Raw genomic sequence first — 11,625 nt, forward strand, 5'->3', positions numbered from 1 at the left:
ACTGAACTTGATATATTAAAGAGACAATTTGAAACTGCAAATTTTGATTTTAGAAGATTTGATGTATCAAGCGAGGTAGTTGCCAACATGATTGACCATTGCATGCAGTTCAAACGAAACCAGCAAAAGGGTTTAGGATACGATAATGTACCCCCTCCTTTTAATCATACTTATCAGTATCAACTCTTGTCTAAAGAGGAGATTGCCAACGAACCATTCATGGTTTATGGCAAGCCATCTGGTTTTGTTTCAGGAGGATTTATTAATGTTGAAAGTACTAACGTTTCTACTTCCCCTGCAGATCAATCCTTAGATCAGTCAAAGCACGAAGTTGAAGGATCTGTTTCTGATAATAAAACTGAGTCTGAACCTGATGTTTTTGTTTCCCATGAAAAATCTTGTGTTTCTGATGTTAAAAATGACAATGGTTTTTGTGATACTTCCGCATCTGCTTCTGTTGAATTGGATTTCTTTGACATATTTGATGAATTATTTGCTGATCCTGATGTTTGTGATGCTTCTAATGAAAACACATCAATTCCACAAGCCACACCATCTGATGCACCCTCACTTATCTCACAACCTGTTTCTCATACATGTTCTTGTGAGAAGAGTAAGAGTGTCATTAAAGAAAATAAATCTGAGAAATGCAGTACCAGTTCCAATAGAGTAAGAGTGTCATTAAAGAAAATAAATCTGAGAAATGCAGTACCAGTTCCAATAATAATAAACAGATTTGTTTTAATTGTGGTATTGGTGGTCATATAGCTACAAATTGTCAAAATAGGGTTTTTGTGAACTATATGTCGCCAAGAGGGGAGAACGAATCTAGAGGAATGTCTTTAACTAGAAAATCCTCAAGAACTCGTTCTCGGGATGATGATTGGAAGGCTGATCGAAGTAGAAAAAGGGCGGTCTTTCAAAAGAATAAAAAGGTTTTTCAGAACAAAGTTCCAAACAGTCTGCCAAAACCGAACAAGGCTCCGCCAAGATCGGTTTCGTCAAAGAGCAGTTCTGGATCTTCAACCACTTCTGGTAGAACATCCAGCTGCTCAATGCAAACTGATAAGAAATATATTTGAAAACCACCTGTTACTGTTAGAAAACCTAAATATCATTGGATGCCCAAATCAACTTCCAATCAATCATCAGCATCCTCTGAAAAGATTAGAAATGAGGATTCAAAATTGAAAACTTTGAAAGATCAATCAGACAAAGTGAAAAGGCAACCCAGGACAGTGATGACATGGGTTCCCAAATCTAAATGATCCTGCTCGTTTTGCAGGGACAGTTGCGGAGGAATGTCATCCGTCCTTGGTACGTCGACAGCGGCTGCTCCCGGCATATGACAGGAGACATCTCCCAATTGAGCAACAATCAATCTTTTAATGGGGGATATGTTTCCTTTGCGGGCGGAGAAGGTGGCAAGATCACTCAGAGAGGAACTGTTACAAATGGAGTGCTAAGTTTTGAGAATGTCAACTTTGCTCCCGAGTTAAAACACAGCCTGTTGAGTGTTTCCCAGATTTGTGACAAAGGTTATTCTACCCATTTCACCGACAAGGAGTGCATAATTCTCAAGTCAGGCATTGTCATCCCGGAAGAGTGGATTCTTGTTAAATCTAAGCGGGATGGGAATGCTTATATTATTGATATGAACAACAACATTCCTGAACAAGTCACTTGCTCCTCGAGCGTGGTATGCGACTCTCACAAAGCACTTGCTCGAGCATGGATACTCTCGTGGCACTATCGATTAAACTTTATTCATCAAGCATGTTGGTAATTATCATATTCTAGTCCAGATCTACGTTGACGACATTATCTTCGGGTCCACCAGTCCACAGCTATGTAAAGAGTTTGAAGGCGTGATGAAAAGAGGTTTGAGATGAGTTCGTTAGGAGAAATGACCATGTTTCTGGGGCTTCAGGTCAAACAAAATTCAACCGGAATCATGCTCCATCAAGCTAAGTATGTGGAGGATATTCTTGAGAAGTTCGGGTTTCAAGACGCTAAACCTGCATCGACACCAATGGGCGAAAGACCCCTGCTGAATCCAGATATTGATGGCGAATCCGTAGATCAGACACACTACAGATCGATGATCGGATCGTTGATGTATCTTACTGCAAGTCGTCCCGACATCATGTTTGCAGTTTGTCAATGCGCACGTTATCAGGCTAATCCTAAACTTTCACATCTTATTGTTGTCAAAAGGATTTTTCGGTATATCAAAGGCAGCCCAAAATTAGGTCTTTGGTATCCGAAAAATTCCGAGTTTGATTTATATGCTTTTGCTGACAGTAATTATGGAGGCTCTAAGCTTGACAGGAAATCTACATCAGGAGGGTGTCAATTCCTTGGAGATAGGCTGGTGTCATGGCAGTGCAAGAAACAGCATACCGTCTCAACCTCAACAGCAGAAGCGGAATATGTTGATGCATCTGCTTGTTGCTCTCAAGTTATCTGGATCCAACATCAGCTGTTGGATTACGGTTTGAATTATCTAGAAACCCCCATTTACTGTGATAATGAGGCCGCGATTCAAATTACTAAAAATCCTGTCCAACATTCCAAAACCAAGCACATTGATATCAAAATTCATTTTATCAGAGACTGTTATGAGCGCTCGCTCATCCGGCTAGAACAGGTTCCATCTGCTAATAATGTAGCGGATCTGTTCACCAAGCCTTTTAACAAAGCTCGATTCGATGTGCTTGTGGGATTTTTGAAAATGATTCATTTTGAGGATTAAATTTTTGTTATAGGTTAGCTTAGTTTAAATTTCCGCATTTTAGTGATTTCATTCTCACCCATGCACAAATTTAGGGAGAGAAATAAACAAAAACCAAACAAAAATTGAAAAATTAAAAATCCAAAAACATTTTGTTTCTGTTTTATCTTTTTCAGAAAATATTCAAAAATCCAAAAACATTAAAAATTCAGAAAAATTAAAAATTTTGTTGCTAACAGCTTTGCTTGTAGGTGTTGTGACGGGAAGTGATATTATCAAGTGATAACAGGCAATCTGAGTCTGCGTAACGTACCAAAAATTAAATTGTCTATGCTCTGTGTTCGATGCGCTGGTAGGCACGAAAGATTCTAAATGGACTTGACTAGGCAGAGTTGAACTTAAGGAATTCATAGACTTGACAAATCTTGACCTAGTTAAATCCATTTAGCCTGACAATACGACGCTTGGATAGGTTGAGCAGGGAGATATATATGGCAATCTACTGGTCACATTAAAAGAACTCGTATCTAGAACTGTGGATTAATTTTTCTTCGATGTGCGGATTCTGTCCTTAATTCTGGTATTGATGGGGTGACTGGTGAATTCCGATAAATTAGGTATGTAGAAAATTATTTTCTCTCTATCTGTCTGTTAGTCATATGTTGCTTCCTCTGCGTGATCGAGAGATCCGACCTGGACTGTAACATATGCAACTCTATTTCTCTGCATCTTCTATCTATGCAATTCTTTCTATCTGTTAGCCATATATTGTCTCCTTTGCGTGACTTACAATCCGACCTGGTACACAGTATATGCATCATTCTTTTTCTCGATCCCTCTAAAACTTCAGTTAGTCATATGTTTCACCCTCTGCGTGATTGGAAGAGATCCGACCTGGGTGTATAGCATATGCATTCTAAATCTATCTTCTCTCTTAATAATTGTCTGCTCACCCGATGTAAGGAGTATTCTGGAAGTCCTTGATTACTGGAGCATATCAGGAAGCGGGAAACATGTTCTAGTACAATTAAAATTGAACACTTACAGATTGTCTGTAGATCTCGCTGCACAATTTAGGTGGACAACAATATATTTGGTCGTCGTCAGCTGAATGGTCCTTAAGGAATACTATCTAGGAATTTAGGATCACATTGTCTTGTAACTTATAGTACGTCCTAATTTTGTCACAATCTCTCGTGTTTAAGTGGACCACAATACCGGCGATCGACCAGACAAAGACGTGAAGATAACGGTACCGACAAGTGGATTAAGGCTGTCTAACAACTTTCATCCCAGTGTCACAAAATTATATTCAGTGATTTTTGAGATAAATTTTTAGTCTGCATTTATTTTATCTCATTTTTATTTTTATTTTTATTTTTATTTTTATTTTTTTATTTTATTTTATTTTATTTTTATAATTGTCAAATTTTAAAATTTTAAATTCTTAAATTTTAGAAATTATTTTATTTTATTTTTAGTTTATTTTTATTTTATTTTTATTTTTTAAAATCCTCAAAAAGTTTTATTTTTGAAAATTATCTTGGATTTGGACTGTGCCTTATATTGTGTGGAAGACAAGTAAAATTGCATAGGGTATAATAGGAGGGTTTACAGCCGGAAATACTTTTCACTCTTCATTTTCTCTACTTCCGGCCGCAAACTCTCTCTCACTCTCTCTCCTCTCGAAAAAAAATTCTCGTTTTTTTTTGTGAAATTGCTCGGTTCATCTCAAAGGTATGCCAAAACCGACCGTGGGAATGTATTTTGTTCATCAAATCGACAGCTTTTAGGGCATTAATCGATGAAAAATAGTATGTCGGCGTTTACGGTTGAAGCTTACGGCTCAGGAGCTTACGGCCGTAAACTCCGTTTACGACCAGGAGCTTACTGCCATGGGTTTACGGCCGTAAACCCCAGTTGACCGTAAACTCTTTGTTGACCGTAAACTCCAATTTGGTCAAAATATTTTTTTTAAGGCCAAAATTAAATTGATTAATTAAGAAAACTTAAAACTTTAATTGCTCAAATATTTTTGTTTTCTTACTTGGCTTGTTTTAGTGCAGATCAAATGGAAAATTTGAAGTTCGCTGACATGTACAATTTGGCCATCATACTGGCTGATCCTCCTGCTGTTCATGGAGAATTCAGGTCGATGATCCACAGGCTGAGAGAATGCTGCCTAGCTTTTGCTATCACTGTGAACCCTGTGGTCTATCAGAGAATTATTAAGGAATTCTGGCAGACTGCAAAGATGAAAAAAGACAACAATGGAACAGTTACTGTTGAAGCTGTTGTGAAAGGATGCAAGCTTGTGATTACTGAGCAGTTCATCAGAGAAGCATTGCTGATTGATGATCAACCTGATTTTCCTACTGAGATCGGAATTGAAGATGTCCAGAAGGTTCTCAAGAAGATGGGGTACGAAGGCATCTTTCCTCCTACTGTGAAAAAGCTGCTGCCACCATACTGGAGATTCTTGGCTCATGTGTTTGTGAGCTGTATTTCGGGCAGAAGATCTGGTGCTGATGAAATTTCACTAAGGAACACTGGAGCCATTGCTTCACTAGCTGTTGGGATAGACTTCAACTTCTCGAAGTTTATCTTAGATGAGTTCATGGTGAACATCAACGCAATAACCCGGGATACTCAAGATTCTTTCTTGATGTATCCTAGGTTCATCCAACTGTTCATTGACGTTCAATTTCCGGATATGGTCAAAGAGGGAGAAACCTTATATATGAAGTCGTTAGGTCCCCACACTGTTGGGCTTATAAAGCAGAATCGCAAAGGTAAGGTTGTTTTCCAAGGATTGTATCCTCTTGTGAAGTTCGGAAGATTTGCTGAGCTAAATGAATCATCCGAGTCTCATGGAACGTCAGATAAAGTATCATCTGAGCCCACTTCTTCAGAGAGGGTAATTTCGGAAGATGATGTTATCACTGTATCCGATCATGCTGAAGAAGAAGATACTCCAGCTCCTAATGCACATGTGGCTGAGGAACATGATCTGACATCAGTTCAGGTCCAAAGTGATTACCATGAAGGGTCTTCAAAGAGTGGGACTGAGACTAATTTGTATGAAGACCTCGATCTTACTGGTTTCGATAAGGATGAAATTCCTTTAAACTTTGGAAGTAATGAAGACTTTATGTCAGGTGAAAACCTCAACACGCTACTTGACAATATCAATGATGTTGCTCATCCAACAACGAAGATACGGGAAACTGAAGACGTTCTTGAATCTACGCCTCCTATTACCAATCAAGTGGCGGAAACAGCAATTCCTATGGTGACAGTGTCAGGGATTCCTCCCCTTGATATTGTTTCTCCTACATCTGAGCCGCTTGAGAGTGATCACACAACAACACAGACCTCTCAACCTCCTCTGAAAAGAAGAAGACGTGACCCTAGACAAGGGATTCTTGATTCTGGTGTATCTCAAGGCTTTTCAACTCCACCGATAACCACTCCTGCTATTGTCTCATCAAAACCTCTCAGTGAAGGTCCTAGCACCACTTATGAAGCTGGTGGTTCTTCTTTCCCCACAGGATTTTCTCCTCCCAGGCCCGATCATGATGCTGCTTCAGTGAGGCTGGCCATGCATTTGGCTGAAGAACAATTCTCAACGCCTCCCTCCCGTGGTAAAGGAATATCTTTTGGGGAAGGCGACTCTGGAGAAGAGAATCCTACTATTCTTGGACTACAGAAGGAGATCAATGTACTAAATCAGAAGAATATAGAGCTTGATATTCGGGTTACTGACCTTCAGACTGAAAACACCAAGCTCAACACTCAAGTCGCTGATCTTCTGGAAGACAAAGCTCTGAAGACTAAGCAGATCACTGATCTTCAGACTCACTTTGGTCTGTTGACCGCCAGCTACTATGACTTAAAGAAGAAGCTGGAAGAAGAACTTCGTGACAAATTTAAGTCGTCTGTCGATGAGCCAAGGATCTACATTCCTAATCAGAATGCTCCCATAGTTCCTCCACCTGTAAGAACAACTCAAGTTGTCGATCGTTTTGATAAAGAACCGACACAGGCTCCGAATGTTGTGGCTTTGAAACGTGCCAAACTGGCTAAGTCTGCTGAGAAGGGTCAGCTTTTGTTCAAAAGGAGCTCGGAACAAAATGCTCCTGGGGATCAACCTAACATCACCGTTACAGATCTTGGAGAGAATCGCTTCGGGGATGTATATGGTGACAGGTCAGGAATCATCTCATGGGGATTTCACGACAATTTAAATATATGGATCGTGAGACGGAAGAGTGGCAACACCGAACTGTATAAAGATGCTCATGACTTCCACTCTTGGACCAGGGTTGATCTTACAGAGTTATCTAAGGCTCCTTTTGCAAATCCGTCAAATGATCCCAAGGCGACACATTTCAAGTTATTTTTGGAAGATCAAGTGGCAAAGGGCTTTCCCTCAATGAAGGCTGCAGAGTCGATTATCAAAATATACCCAAGTGTCATTGATCCTAAAACCAATCAACCTCTTCGGACTGTGATGTGGCCTGCTACCAATCAAGTTAAGCAGATTCCTATTCTTCAGAATCATCCAGATGGATCTCTAAAGTCCATGTTTTACTTGGTGTTTGATGAGTCTACGGCCTCCGCTGTCATAAAGCTTGAACATGGATGTATTCACTTGTATGACAAAAGAGATCTGCTACAGTTCGGGAAGTGGGATATACATCAACTTTCTCATCATCAGATCATGGTCACTGAAGACATCTTTGAGTCTGCTGCTAAGGAGTACACTGCCATGGTTGCTGAAATTATCAGAAAATAAATATGGTATGGAGCTATGGGGAAGTCAGACGTGCTAGTGGTTGATAACGACTAAGTCCAAGCTTTAGTGGTTTGGTCTAGGCTTTCATTGTAATAGTTCCCTTTAAGTCTTTATTATAGTTTAGTGAGTTGTTTAGCAGTTTACGGCCTTGTGGTGAGTTTACGGCCGTAAACCCAGTTTCCGGTCCAAGTCTACTATATATAGAGGTTGTCTAGGTCATTGTTGGTTGTTTATGCCATAGAGTTCACGGTCAAGTAATATCGAGTTGTACCAGACGTTTTTCAGCTATAAACGTGTGCAAGCTTGATTTCTCTTCTTCTACTACTCATATTCTGATTACTTGTGATTGTTTGATTGCTTGATCATTGGTAAAGATCCGTTTTAGGACCTTACAGTATCTCCCGTGTATATCATATCAAAACAATTATCATACCAAGCCAAGTTTTTACATTTGCTAAGTTAGAATATAGTTTCCTATGAATCGTACATTATCTAAATTTATTAGCTTACTATCACTAATAAACGTATCAAGGTTTGGGGTTGCGAGGTTTTCGTAATAAGAGAGACTCACGACAAGCTAGAACCTCATAGTAAGCGGTGTATTTTCATCGGCTATCCACATAAGTCCTTTGGATATCTCTTCTATAGACCGAGTGACAATGTTGTCTTCATTACGAGGAGAGGGGTTTTTCGAGAGCGAGAACTCATATGCCAAGAGGACAGTGGGAGGAAAATTGATATTGAAGAGCTTCAAGAATCAAATGATGAAGGAACCTCTAACACTGGCGCTCAACCTGAGGAGGAAACTCCTGTTGAACCAATTGACGAGTCCCTACCTCTTAGACGTTCCAGTAGGGTTTGTGTTCCACTTGTGTTGTATGGTTTCCATATAACAACTGAAGGTGATACGTTTATTAGTGATAGTAAGCTAATAAATTTGGATGAACCTAACAACTACAAGGAAGCCATGACAGGCCCGGAGTCTGCGAAATGGAAAGAGGCTATGGACAGCGAGATTCAGTCCATGTATGACAATCAAGTTTGGAACTTGGTTGACAATGTTCCAGGTCGTAAGACGGTTGGGTGCAAGTGGATCTTCAAGAAGTAGACCGACATGGATGGGAAAGTACACACATATAAGGCGCGATTGGTTGCAAAAGGCTTTACTCAAACTCCAGGAGTTGACTGTGATGAGACCTTCTCACCGGTTGCGAAGATTAAATCTATAAGGGTGATGCTAGCCATAGCTGCATTTCATGACTATGAAATATGGAAAATGGATGTCAAAACCGCTTTCCTTAATGGGAAGTTGGTTGAGGATGCGAAGCACCCTAATAGAGTGTGTAAGCTTGAGAAATCCATTTATGGATTGAAACAAGCATCTCGCAGATGGAATCTTTGTTTCGATGAGAAAGTCAAAGAGTTTGGTTTTTCAAGAAGCGAGGATGAGTCTTGTGTATATGTCAAAGCCAAAGGGAGTATAGTTAGCTTTCTTGTTTTGTATGTGGATGACATACTACTCATAGGAAACGACATCCCAACCTTGCAGGAAGTTAAGTCCTGGCTTGGGAAGTGCTTCGCTATGAAGGACCTCGGAGAAGCTGCTTATATTCTAGGGATAAGGATATTGAGAAACAGGAGTAAGAGACTAATGGGACTTAGTCAGAATACTTACTTGGATAAAGTACTAAAACATTTTAGTATGGAGAATTCTAAGAAAGGGGAGTTACCAATCCAGAGCAACGCCAAACTGAGTAAGACTCAGAGCCCGAGTACAGAGACCGAGATAGCAGAGATGAGCCGAATACCTTATGCTTCCGCAGTTGGCTCGATCATGTATGCTATGACTTGTACTCGCCCTGATGTGGCATTTGCTTTGAGCATGGTCAGCAGATATCAGGGAAACCCTGGCAGAGCACATTAGACCGCAGTCAAGAATATTCTTAAGTACCTTCAGAGGACCAAGGAATGGTTTCTAGTCCTCGGTAGGAGTGATGACTTAAGGGTGTGAGGGTATAGTGACGCCAGTTTTCAGACCGACCGAGACAACTACCGTTCTCAGTTAGGCTGGGTCTTTACCCTGAATGGAGGAGTAGTGACTTGGAAAAGTTCCAATCAGGAGACCGTAGCTGATTCAACATGCGAATCAGAGTATATAGCGGCGATCGAAGCGTCGAAGGAGGCGATATGGTTGAAGAAATTCATTGGAGACCTTGGAGTTGTGCCAGCCATAAAGGAGCCTATGGAGATTTATTGCGATAATGAAGGAGCGGTTGCCTTGACCAAGGAACCGAGGGATCATCGCAGATCTCGACATATCGACAGGAAATATCACTTTATTAGACATCGGGTAGAAGAGGGACTCCTCGTAGTTAAGAGGGTATCGTCAGAGGATAACCCAGCAGATCCCCTTACGAAGGGATTGAGTAGGGTTAAGAACTTGCAGCACGCTAGGAGCATTGGGCTAAAGGACGATATTAGTTTAGATTAGATAGCTTCGAAACGTGTAATAGATAAATTGTAATTAACATTTGATGATTAAATAAAGGTGTATTATTTATAAGTAAAGTTATTGTCTTGTGTTAATCATTTACCTATTGTTTCACTTTGCATGTTTTGACTTCCTGAATAATAAGATTATTCGAAAAAGTCCACAGTCGCTCATACTTTGGAAGTATGTATGAAAGAAGACTTTCATGAATTGGTTTGTAGACTGTCTAAAGTGTATTAGACATAGCAAAAGTTTGCTACAACGTTCATGATTGCTTATGAACTAAGATTTGAGCATTGGATTAAACCCGCACTTACTGTTATCACTTCATGGAATTTATCACGAGTGATCGCAAGACGATAATATCATATAGTCTTTAAACCTAGATATATGGTTTATTGTTTGCAAGTTGTTTGTACATTGATAATGCGTAAACGCATCAGTAACTTTATGTTATAAAACGCATTGTTGTGTATGATTTGATGAGTGAATAGTAAATGCATATAAGTCGAAGTTTATATGTTCCTTTTATCCTATGAGGCTAAAAGCAATATCTGGGCCCCTCGATGATTTGGTTTGACTTATGTTTCGGGCCCGGTCAGGACTGAATTGATGTGTTCAATTAAGTTCTATGTCATACGAATCAGAGATCGAGAAACAAACTGCTGGACAATAAGTATGACTATGTTCCATGTATTTGTCCGCACAGTATCTAGAACGGAGGATTATACGATCCTTTATCTAAAGGACAGGTTATTGATAAGATCAAGAGTTTTGAGAACTGCGATTGCTAATCGGATCTTGAAGTCACACTTGTAGTTACTAGACTTATCCAAGTGGGAGACTGTTGGATTAGTGTCTAGGCCCGTAACTATATTTGGTATGTACTTGACCCGGTTGTGCATGGTCCTTTTGGGTTGCCTTCACCAAAGTGACTTGACTGGATGAATAATAGAGAAAGAGGTTATTCTGGTTTATTAATATATTATAAGAATAATATATTAAGAGAGAAATCATATTTATTTAATTAACATTGGTCAAGAATTAATTTTGTGGTCAAAAGAAGTTAATTGAATTAAGGGGACTAAACTTGTAATTATGTGATAGTTGCAAAGTTTGGTAAGGAAACCCTAGAGTATAGGGTGGACGAATTCTAAGGATAAGACCTTAGGAATTCGTCCAAGGGGCTTCTAAAATTATCCTTTGGCTGTTTGGTGGCTAAGTAACCAGATAAGGATAATCACTGAAACCCTAATTCCCACACTTATATAAGGAACCCTTGGGCATGAGATTTCGGCTACACTGAAACCCTAGGAGTCTTGGAGCCGATTTTCCCTATCCCCTCTCTCTCTTGCTTCATCCAATTGCTTTTGGTGTTTGTGATTCATTAGAGACATAACACTTGGGGTGCTAAGGTTCTCAAAGCTTCAAGATCTACAATCAACAATCAAGGTATTCATCCAACTAGTTTATTTGATATTTAATTAGTTTTGTTGTATGCTAGAGACCAAATTTGCAGTTTAGTCTAAAAAATTATTATTTAGCTACGGTATAATCTAATAAGCGATTTCAAAAAAATCATCTATAATAAATAAAGATCTT

This window comes from Lactuca virosa, chromosome 6 (genome assembly GCF_052849685.1).
Source record: "Lactuca virosa cultivar CGN04683 chromosome 6, Lactuca_virosa_CGN04683_v6, whole genome shotgun sequence".
Classification (NCBI taxonomy): Eukaryota; Viridiplantae; Streptophyta; class Magnoliopsida; order Asterales; family Asteraceae; genus Lactuca; species Lactuca virosa.